The 11,799-nt window shown below is 39.6% G+C and overlaps 1 protein-coding gene across 1 annotated transcript in view; it reads left to right on the plus strand.

Annotated features, from left to right (window-relative positions):
* Window positions 1-8,753, plus strand: part of CA8 (carbonic anhydrase 8) — a 50,005-nt gene extending 41,252 nt beyond the window's left edge. The window contains exon 9 of the mRNA XM_054284890.1: window positions 7,463-8,753. The gene's annotated coding sequence lies outside the window, so the exon portion shown is untranslated. The remainder of the gene's footprint in view (window positions 1-7,462) is intronic.
* Window positions 8,754-11,799: the final 3,046 nt, after the last annotated feature.

An 11,799-nucleotide genomic window follows, 5' to 3' on the forward strand; every position in this document is an offset into this window, starting at 1 on the left:
TAGTTTCTTTTTTACTTCCTGCTTGACTCAGAACCCTTGCTATGGGCATTGAGCTATTTCTTGATAATTTCAGATGATCTTGGAATAAGATTTATAAATTACTATTGTTATACAGCAAAGTTACTATTTACTATTAGTATATAGTTACTATTGTTATATAGCAAGTATATATTGTTATGCAGTGAAGAAAGCAAATGCTACCTCTCTTAGGAATCAAACAACAAAAATCTTAAATCTTCCATTTCATTAAAGGATATTTATTTGACAGTTGTAGGCTTGACACACTATTTCTCAAGATGTGAATTGTGACTATTCCAGAAGGCTTGCTGGAATTTTGAGACTTGCCACCTTTTCTAATGGATAAGTACTTTTTCAGCACTGTGTTCTTCACTGATTAATTCTTGTTGCTTTATGTGTAGCTGATTTGATAGACATGCCTTTCCCCTCTTTTACATCAGTGGAACAGCTTTATTTGTGAATGAGCAAGACTTCTGATTTCAGACACTTGAGAATCTGTTTGAATTTGTAATGATAGTGAACTCAGCATGGCATGCCAACGTGTCTTCATCCCTTCATACACCAGGGTGTATACACATGTTTCCATGCATAGAGTAGGTAGATGGCATTGCTTCTGTTTACGAAGAGGAGATCAAATAGGTGCCTGTTATAGAGGTCATTGAAATCCACAAGACTTAGTAGGAGACTGTAAGAGCTTGTTCTAAAAAACAATTTTCTAAAAGAATATTTTCTTTTTAGAGTGATAAACTTTAATTTGCCTTACTCTGAGAATAGTTAATAAAATAAAGAATTTGATCTCCAGTGTATTGTCTCAAAACTCCCCATCTCAGACACAACTTATTTTATATTCATGAACAATTATCCTCCAAGTGTGACGATGTCTTATACCTACTCCATCTACATACACACATTACTCAAGTTCTCCTGAACATTTTTTCTTTTGTGACTGATTCAGAAATTCCTGAGAAAGCATCAATTTTTATATATACAAGTGCATATACATACTCATACATAAATATACATCTGTGGTACACTCAGACTGCAAAGAGCTGCAAGTTTATCCTATATTCTGTAAATTATGATAGCAGAAATTAATTCAGATTAAAAACATGCTTAATATAATTACTATTCTCCTAGTTGTAAATTCAAGATTAGAGAAAACAATTAAATGACATCATTAAAATAGCAAGGTTTTGCTAGGCCTGAGGAACAGGAAGGTGTAATTTAGGGTGGGAGGAACAGAGACTGCATTTCTGATGCTGCAGACACTCTCTGCTTGATACTGAAAGGTCTGAGCAGACAAGAAGAAGCTGGCACAGTGTTAGTTTCACAGCAAGGAGAGGGGGATGATGTGGTGACTATCTGGTGTGTTTTGTGACTGGAAAGTGCAAATTCCTTGCTTTTGAAGCTGCTTAGCAGCTCTTGTGGCAACAAAACTATGTTGCCCTTTCCCCAGGATATTAAATAGGGGATCTGGTGTTAGTGGGAATGAACTAGTGCTGAACAGGTGGTGGTGCACTCTCCTCTTTATGGAATTGTGAATTATATGATAATAGATTGTAGAATATGAAAAACATTCAAATTCAGAGTGAGCCATGGAGTTGCACCTTGCCTTTTGGAAATGGGAAGGGTGATGCAATGCTATGGACTGTATTTCTGTGTTTAAACAGATCTCAGTGAAATTTATATTTTAATGGACATTTACATTAGCAATCCACGTGTCTTTACTCTCAGTTTACAAGTAGCATTTGCAATTCGTGAAGCTCACAAACAAGTTGGTTTGCAGAAGTTCTAACACTTGGGGATTTTATCCTTTCCTGTTGTGTAGGTCCAGAGCTGGAATGAGCTGTCAGCAGCCATGCATCATTAGGCTACTACAACTGTTCTTATCATCTTCCTGTTTGAAAAAACCTGAATCAACCTGACACAAAGATTATCAACACTAGTTCTTTAGAAATGCTAACACCAATTTCCTAGATTTGTTGAAATATAATTATTTATACTTCTAAGTGAGTGATTTTTTTATTGGTTATTGTTTGTCTCCATAAATTTAGTTTGTGCTTAAAAGGTGATTGGTTTAATTGTTAAGTTTCAGTCTTTTAAAGGAACTGAACTTCATGTTATCACCAAAACTAACTCTTTTTCTTCTGTATTTAATGTCTAATGTCCAGTGCCCAGTCCTCTGCTGCCACTTTAGAATTCTTGAGAAGGTGTTTATACTTGAATGCATGACTGTAGGACAGAGGGCCAAACACATTTGGCTTGTGAGCCACACACCATAATCAGAGGCCTACTGGAAACAAATTTTCTGGAGCCTTCAGGCAACCAAAAGCTCCAGGAATGGCTGGAAAAGGGTGCCTTTTGAGGCTGTTTTACTCTGCTTCGTTGTAATAGCAGAGGGTAGTGCACTGAGATTGCAAGTGAACCCTATATCAGCATTAATTTTTTCCCCCACTGCTGATGATTCAAATAAGTGACTAGAAAAACTCTTTTGTTACTTATGTGACATAGCTCTGACATGGGGGCTAGAATGTAGGGACTTGGTAGCCAGAGGCAGCGAAGAGTTGGTTGTGGTAGGTATTCATGTCCTTGTTGTGGTAAGTATTTATGTGTCCAGGCTAGAGCATCAGTATAGCAGGTGATCAAGCCCTAAATGAGAAAGAAAACCATTTTGAGTTTTCAGAGTTAGTATCATATTGGAATTGTGCTCGTTCAATTCCTTACTGAGCTTTTGTGAGAAATAGATGAATTGTGGAAGAATGGAAAATGTTCAAAATCTCTTAGCATGTAAAGAAGCAAGGAGGAGAGATTACTGTGCTTTTCAAAGCTAAAAACGTCACAGGGTAGTCTAGGAATCAGATCCCTGTTTATGCTTCAAAAAAGATGCTTTATGCTGACAAGTGCTCCTAAATTTTGTGACCTGTGAGTTTCTACCAGCATCATACAGTCTTTCTGATTTATAATTCACTGCTGTCATCAGCTTTTCATAAAAAGAGTTTTGAGAGTATAATTCCCAGCAGCTTGCCATAAACCATGTATGGGTTGTAGACTGCTGCTTGGGAACTGATAATGTAGCCAGGAGCCCAGAGTGCCTGTCATACAAAACACCCTCACAGCGTGTTTATTAACAATCACAGCACACAAGTTAGAGTCTGAACGCTCACTCTGCCATGGTATTTTCACTTATGGGGAAAATGCTGCAAATTAGTGGTGAGTCAAAATAGTGGGAAGCTTAAATCATCACTGATAAAGCTACACCCATTTAAAAAAAAGAGTGGCACATATAAAATATAATGTAATATACTCTCAATTATCAAAGATACTAGAAGGACACACAGGTACAGATGTCTGTACAATACAGAGAAGAAAGCCTCCATTATGCTTTCCTCCGCCACCAATGTTATGGAAGTGCACTCTGTTTTACCTGGATGAAATGACACAGATTTAAGCAGAACATTATTACTCCATTGAAACTGAAGATCCAGGTCAGCCCAGATCCTTACTCTTATTGGAACTTTTTAAATTCTGATTATTTTGTGTGGATAAAGGCAATGCAATGAAAAATATACAAACTCTTGCTAAGCAAACAGACATGTTTTGTAAATAAATAGCAAATGAAAACTTCCAGGTTATTTGGATTACTGAAAATGTTTTTGCAACTGATACTTGCCACTCAAGAAACAGAATGTCAGCACTTACTGTTGTGAGCAATGTTTTATGGATAAGACCAGAGTTTATGAAGAGCAGTGCTACACAACAAAAGTTTCTTTAAAACTGTTTATGCATCCCCATACCTCAAAACAAACAAAGGTGTATTTAATTTAGCTAGAGGCAGCTAAATGCCCACATAACTTGATGTTGATTCAATAAATTGTAACCTTTTAATGGAAGGAATGCAAAGTATTTCAAGAATGATAAGGTTTGATAAGGTTCTCAGTCCTCTTTTCTGAGACACACTGAATCCACACCTGGCTGTACTTTCAGGTGCTGTTTTTAGGAAGGTGTAGGATAAAGGTAATGTTTTGTTAGTATTATACAAGGTTTTGCCATCTATGTGTTTTGTATTTTGCTTTTTTAAAAAACTCTTGAACTTTTTGATTTATCATAATTTAAGGAGGAGAAGGCAAGATCCTTCTATGATGAAAAAGGGCATTGTGTAAGACAATGGGGGTAAGGAGTAGGGTAAGACAAAAGAAGTGGAAAAGCTCTCCAGGAAAGAGATTGGCTCCTTTTAAGCAGCAGAATAAAGGTTTTGATCTTGTGTATTGATCTTGACGTAAAACTGCTGCAGTGGGACATCTTACTTCCTCCCTATCAGATGGAAAGACAGATTATTGTGGACATCCTATCTAATTTCTCCATACTCTCTTTATTTGCACCTTCTCAACACTTTTGGGAGACTTTGAAAAATAATCCTTTTCACTGAACTTTTCTCATATCTTCTCTTTTAAATATTTTCTTTCTATTGCTGTAGGAACATTGGAACCTTTGGTTCTTAAAAATATCCTAGCTTTGCTCCTTATCTTTGCTCCTACTTCTGCTCCTTGTTTCTGAGGTAAAATTTATAGTGTTCCATTTGTCCTAGTTTTGAACAGGAAAACTTTCTCTGTGAATAATATAGGTGCATAAAATTTTGTATATGAAAGAATTAGATATAAATCTTCTTGGAAAAATAATGGTATTTTTCCATTCTGAGGTTGAATTCTGATATTTGATTAACCTTGTTACAAATTTTTTTTTTTCTAACCATGGGTATTGTGAAGAACTCTCAGATATTGCAGGCATTTATGGCACTGATCCTGGAAGATTTTCTTTGGGAATAATTATTTGATCTGTAGAGGACTTCACTAGAAAGTAGGAAAGTTATTGCTAAACAAGAATAAACAAGGATAAACATTGATAATTACAAACATAATAACAAACAATGACAAACATGGATAATAATACCACCAATATATACAATCAGTCTTTTGTCAGACAATGCATTAAGTATTTCTGTAACAAACACAGCTGAAATCTTCAGACTGGCTCATAATTAGGCTCCCTTCAAAAAGAAATTTGTTAATACAATAGGTACCAAATTCCAGTTCAACTTAATTTCACTGACTTTTGGACTAAAAGCATTAAGCTTGAACTAGCTAAAAATGTACAAAATGTGCATTCAATTAAAGAGTAATTAGATACTCAATCACCCTTACATCACACTAGGGATTATCCAAGAAAGAAGAGAGGTACTACTCATGCAGTGTGTAAAACAATTTTCTTAATTAGTTTAAGCACTAATTGAGATTGAGGGAGTGTCACTGTGTCACAGCATTAGTTTACCTAAATAGAACCTTACAACCACAAAGGTTTTGGCTTCTTTTGAATTGTCTCACTCGGATTGTTCAGTTTTATTCACTGATCCAGTACCTCTGGCCACAAAAATGGAAATTTTCTGTTCAATTCAGGGAGGAGTGGGTTGGTTGGTCCCTGCACCCTTGTATCAGTAGCCAACTGAAAAACATGCCAAGACTTTTTCCAGAGATGGAGAATAATTTGTTATTACTTGGTTGTTGTTTTGGTTTTTTTTTATGCTACACCTATATATACCAAGCCCCAGGAAGAGCTGGGAATCCTCTGTGCTGTTGTGTGGAGTGTAAAACCCTTTCACTGCTTACAGCCTGCCTTAGGAGGCAGCTGGTGGAAAGCTCTTCAAGGGGACCATCAAATGGTGCTGCTGCCAGACAACGTGGCTGTCATGGTTTGGTGCTGACACCATGCCAGTGCCCCCATGAAAATATCTTTTCCCTGGTGTCTACTGTGAGATGGGATCAGGAATAGAGCAAAGCAGGCTCCAGCTTAGGAATAGAAGGAAAAAAATCTTTATTAACTTACAATATATAAAAGAAACACACAGAACTCAGGATGAAAGCCTTCCAAACATTCCTTCTCCCCCCAGCCAAGTTCCCAATACATCACAGTAAGACAGAACTTTAGACTCTCAATTCAGTTGCCACCCCTCAGATCACCAACTCTTGGTCCATCGCCACCCTCCAGATAATCAATTCTCAGTTCATCAAGAGGAGAGAAGTCCCTCTTATGCCATAGGCTTCCCCAGGAAACACAGCTGAAATCTCATGTTATTCCTGTCACTCGTGGCACCCCCCAGAGAACATCTGCCATCGTGACACCTTCCTTCCATGTCCAGTGCTCTCACCACTGTGCATGGACCAGAGCTGCTTCTAGGGTTTTCCTTTTAAGGGTGCTTTGTCCAGTTCCAAACAAAGCACAGTCTCTCACCTTTGGGACACCTGTCCCCCCCAGATTTCACCCCCTGGGGCCGAGGGGTCTCAGCACTGAACCCTCTTGGCTCTGAGGCATTACCTCCAAGACTTGTGTCCAGAGGCTGTGAGGGTTAGCCCCCCTCGTCATTCCTTGGTCGATGACAGGATCCTGTGACAGGGATCCCAAATGCCTCGCTTCAGTGCCATCCAGAATTGAAGCCTCGCCTGCAGCCTCCCAGAGATGGCTTTGGGGGGGTATTGAGTGATAACCAGGGAGTATGTGGAAATCACAGATTGTGTTGAGGGTAGGCACTGACTTCTTGGCAGCACTGCTGGTTACTGACAACCTCTACGCCCCCTTCCCCTGTCAGGACCAAGCGGGAATTCTCTGGAATGAGTTGACTCTTCCTGCAAGCAGTTGTAGCCCCAGGTGACCATTTGCACATGAGCACTTTCAGATTGTTTGTGTGTACACACTGAGCTGTTGTTAGCACTATAATAACCTCAGGAAAAAAAAAGGAAATTAGTATTACAACCGAATGAAGCAGTCAGACACTCTCATGCCCACTGCTTCTGAACTGAGAGCACTGGGGCAACCTGTGTGCCTGGATTCTTAAGGTTATGCCAAAGCACATGAATATGTGTTTGCATGAAATCAAGTATTGATTTATGCTGCTAATGAATATTACTGCTGTTGGGAGGAATTGAGTGATTGCTTTCTATCCTTTGAGTCCACCTGACTCCCATCAGAGCTGGTACTCAGCACTTCCCTTAGTAAGGCCCCTAAAATATCAAATGGTAAAAAGTTTGCTGTTACCAGTATATTTTTCTTTCTAGTATACTACTCATGAGCACCAGGTTTATAATCAATTACCAGACTGATTCAGAAAGCCAGTTTTAAAACTTTGTGTTAAATTAATAATTTTACCACTGCATTTAACTTTGCATTTTTACTGCCATTTCCTCCATTGCTAGTAAATCTTGTGGCACTGGCTTTACCCTAAAAGAGAAGAATTAGTACCATTATGTCACTGAAGTATATACCCTGAAACTGCTCCCACCTGCTGTCATGAAATCCCAGCTTTTAGTTTTCCCTGTCTTCCTGGCTGGATATAAACAGTCTTTCAGACCCACTGCAGAGGAATTTCGGTAACATAATTGTTCCATTCTCTTTTCAGAGAGGGGGAAGACAATGCTCCCACAGTGCCTGCAGATGAGAAATGGAAACTTTTGAGACTGCTGCTTCAGTTGAACCACAAAGCCTGTATTGTTTGTCTTCATCTAATTCAGCCTTGATAGACAGCTGTGACAGTTGGTCTGTCCACATGGTCCAGGGAAATTCTGGGAATGGGCTGTACATTAAAAGAAGAAAACATATCAAATCTTCCAATTCACACTCTTAACTATTTTCAAATTGTCGTTATCATTGCTTTTGTAGCTACTTTGGCATAGCATTCAATAGTCATCTGTGATCCAAATAGTACTGATTTTAAACTTGGTATGAATGCTAATATGTAGAAATACCTATTATTGTTTTGAATGTTAGATTTGCTTTTATTCCATATCATCTCTTGTGCTGTCAGTAGTCATATTTTCTGTAGAAGGGAGATGCATTCTACAAAGGTAATGAAAACACTGTTTGTTCACAAAGAGCATTATACAAATTCAGAATTAATTTTTTGGCAGAAAGGAGAACTTCTCTGCTAGACATATGGACTTGACATGATTTATCTGAATAAAGCTGAATGACATTTGCATTACTAGGAACCTTACTGAGACGAAGGACAGTTTGGAACTGAGTAAAATTAACCAACATAACAATAAACAGAATTGTCTGGATTATTTTCTACTTGGTGAGCCATGGAATTTTGTGATATGGTGTTCAGTAGAGGCAGAAAATTTTCAGTCTTTGTTCTCCTGTGAATTATGACAGTTCTATTTGTTTTGTACACTGCTGAGGATGGCGGTCTGGGCACTTACTCTGCATGTCCTGAGCTGCATGGGCTGCTCAGCATGGGGATTGCCATGCTGGGCCACACATGACTTATCTGACAGAGGAGATAAGGCAAGGGTAGTCTGAACCAGCTAGTCAACCTTATAGCTTCTAATTCCTGAAACACCAAGAAAACACCAAGATCTGAAGGACAGAGCCACTAATGTGGGAGGCAATAACTGTGATCACTGTAGCTATTAGTGAGGTCCCCTGTCCCTAGCATGAGGGATATTGCAGAGATCTGTGTCAGTGGAAGAACCCCAGAGGCACAGATGGCAACTGCCGGTCTGGGGCACAGTGAAGGTGCAAACTGAGGGCTCACAAAGGGGAGGCCACTCCCTTGGAGCAGATCAATCACCACTCACAAAGTCATTCCCAGGCAATGGTAAATGCAGAGTCAGAAGGCACCCTTAATCCCCCTTGTCAAGGGTTATGGGGAGAGCTACTGCTGAATTACGAGCTCTCTGAGTAATTTATGTGTACTAGGGGCAGCAGAAACAACAGGGCAAACCAAAGCAGTGCGTGTGAGCTGAGTGAGGGGAACCAGATACTGCTGACCACTTGAAGGGTTTGTGACTGGGTGTTCTGCAGAAACACATGCTTCCTTTGGAGATAAGTCTTGGTGCATTGCAATAAATACATAGAAAATGTAAAGCAAGCAGCCCACCATGAGGTTATTTGTTCATTTGGGCTTAGCAGAGTAACAATCAGCATGTTGTTCCTTGGGCTTAGAGAAACTTATATTTCTTAGGGTTATCCACATCTCCTGCCCACATTTAATGAAGTATAACCCCATTATCAATACAATGGGTTCAAGATTTCAGTGCTGGCCAAAACCACACTTTCCACCTGCAGTGTCTGCAACACGTGTGTGTAGCAGCTTCACTGGCTGCTGCCCCTCTTCCTTCAGCAGTTACTCCCAAGCAGCTGCAGCCAGAGCCCAACCACAACACCTGATTACCATACCCTGGCTTCCCACTGATCTGCATCATACCACAGGGCAGGAGAAGTCTCTGCTGCAATGGCCTGGCTGGACTGTCTGTAGTTTTTGACAGGAACCTGATAATTTGTCTTAGTTGTCAAGTTTGGTACTAAAATCTTGGGAAAATAAAACAAAATCTGTGAGGTGGAAGTCAGTGGTTTTCTGCCAAGTGAAGGTCTGTTCTTGTCTCCTTGCACCCAGCAAGGAATGAACCCTCCAAAAGTGGAGTGACCCATGTTGCTGACCTGACAGTTCTCAGGTTGTATACACAGCTCATTCAGATCTTCTCCCTTTGCATACAACATACTATTAACTACTGAGTGTTAACTGACAGGAACTGTAGTAGTAATATGGCAAATATTGACATTATGATGAAATCTGAACTAGATTTATTCTCTAAATAAACATGTTCCTTATCTTGGAGCTGGCTGATATTCTTGTGGCTGTGAAATACAGATATGTTGCAAAGCAAATGATGTAATGTCTCCACCAAATAGTCCATTTTTTCCTTTTCCTGTGCTCCCTTCCTGTGTTTGCTGTTCTTTCAAGCATTGCCTTGTGCAGTGAAATTCTAGTCATATAAATACTACTACTGAGGAATTGAAGTTAGTAAATTTGTGGCAACACTTGTCAGACTTTTTTTTCCTAGGCTTGGCTTTGAAAGAAAAATAAAACCCACTGGTAAAAATACTCATAGCAGTTTTGTGTCTTAAAAACTGGATCTAATTATAACAACATATTCATTCACAAAACACACCCATTACAGATTGATCAACCCACATTTGTTGCATGTTGGGAAAAGTTAAATTAGTCTTTCTGGTTTTGATAGGAATCCATGTGGAGGAATGTTCAGGAAGGGCTCTTGGTGTATTATTTCAGTTACACTGCACCCATCAGAGATTTTATTGAGTGTGGAAAGGCTCTGCTGCTCTCCAATTGGAGTTCCACATGCCTACCTCTGTATTAATATTTTTAAGAAATCAAAAAAACTGATAAGGGTGTTCTGAGGGTAGTGTAAGACTGTAAAATAATAATTTCCTCTTTAAGCCTACAGCTACTAAAATTTTGAATCAGTTTGCTCTCTGGAAGTATTTTTAACAGTAAATGTTAGTGGACATAATGCTTCATGTAATTTTAGAGATTTATTAGAAATGTGAATTATAAGTTTCCAAAAGATGCTGAGCAGTTGCACACTTGCTAGTCACAAAAACAATGACATAATACTTAAAAGCAACTTTGTGCTTCATCAGGCAAAAGCTGACTTCACAGGCTTCTGATATACTGTAAGAAGACATTGGGAATAGGAGGAAATCGAACTCTTGAGAGAAGAAGGGTGAATTGGGGCAGATGCCTGTTGTTGGTGATCATCCATCTGCAGGTGATGTGTTCTTCAGTTTCCTCTGTAGTTTTCTGGAGCTCTCAGAAAAATTTAGAGCCTTTAAACTCTTAGTTTGACATCTAACCGTGGTATGATGTGCTTTGCACTTTGGGCTGGGATTCTGGGCTTCCACTTACTCAAATTAGAGGAGCTTCTTAGAAAGCACTGTGCCTTCCTAATGCTGCCTTTTGCCCTGCCTCCCATCTTTTCTTTGTGTGAAAATGAAGTCATAGATAGGCGAACCAGTAAATTCTAGGCCTGATCCCAAAATATACTTGAGAGGTAAACAGGAATGAATTCGTGTGAGTTAAAGGATAGGCTTGATCCCAGACATTACACTGGCAAGTGTGGGGTAGTGGCTGTGTATGGAAACAGATGTGAGGTAGAACATGAGTCTAGGAGGAAATACGAGTGGTCCCTGGCTAGTATCCTGGTTTGTATCCTAAAGGTTGACTCATCTGTGTTCCTGACTCTCAGAGGGTAATTGAAGACTACTGTTGCTGAGGAGATAAAAGTGCTTAACAGACAGGTAACATGAAGAAAAAATAATTTTACTGAGAAATTTCAGCTGAATTTTGCTGAGATTGCAGAAGGAACAAGGAGAGGAGATCCATGCACATGCAGCTTCACAAGAAGTCACACCAATCAGCATTTTCCAGACCCTGCCAAGGTGCAGCTGCTGTAAAAGCAGACTCACCTTCATTGAGTTTGACTGGTGGGCACAGCACTTGATGCAGTGATGGCCTTGGGCAAACAATTCCTTTCATGGTTGTCACATCCACTCCAGTGAAAATGAAGGGAAACTTCCTTTCTTGTAGAAATGGGAGGAGTCCCAGGGGGAATGAAGGTGGTAGAGAAAAATGGGAAAACCCTCCAGGGGTTGAGAACTGTGGAAGGAGTGCAGATTTTGGCCTGGGTTTTTTTTTGTTGGGTTTCATGATGGCATCACCAGCCATGGGCTTTGAGATGTGTTCTTCCTTTATACACCAGTGCTGCCTGCTGAAATGTCAGCTAGGTGGAGAACCACCCACTACACCTTCTGAGGCTAGACCATGCAGGACATGTTTGGAAGTGTTCATGTGCACATTTATTTATGAAACTGTAGCTGCCATTGTAAGCACACCTATGTGTGTGTATTTATCTCTTTAGAATACTGCACATT

Source organism: Melozone crissalis, unplaced genomic scaffold, assembly GCF_028551555.1.
Source record: "Melozone crissalis strain CALT ecotype California unplaced genomic scaffold, PUWL_Pcris_2 ptg000042l_1, whole genome shotgun sequence".
In the NCBI taxonomy this organism is placed as follows: Eukaryota; Metazoa; Chordata; class Aves; order Passeriformes; family Passerellidae; genus Melozone; species Melozone crissalis.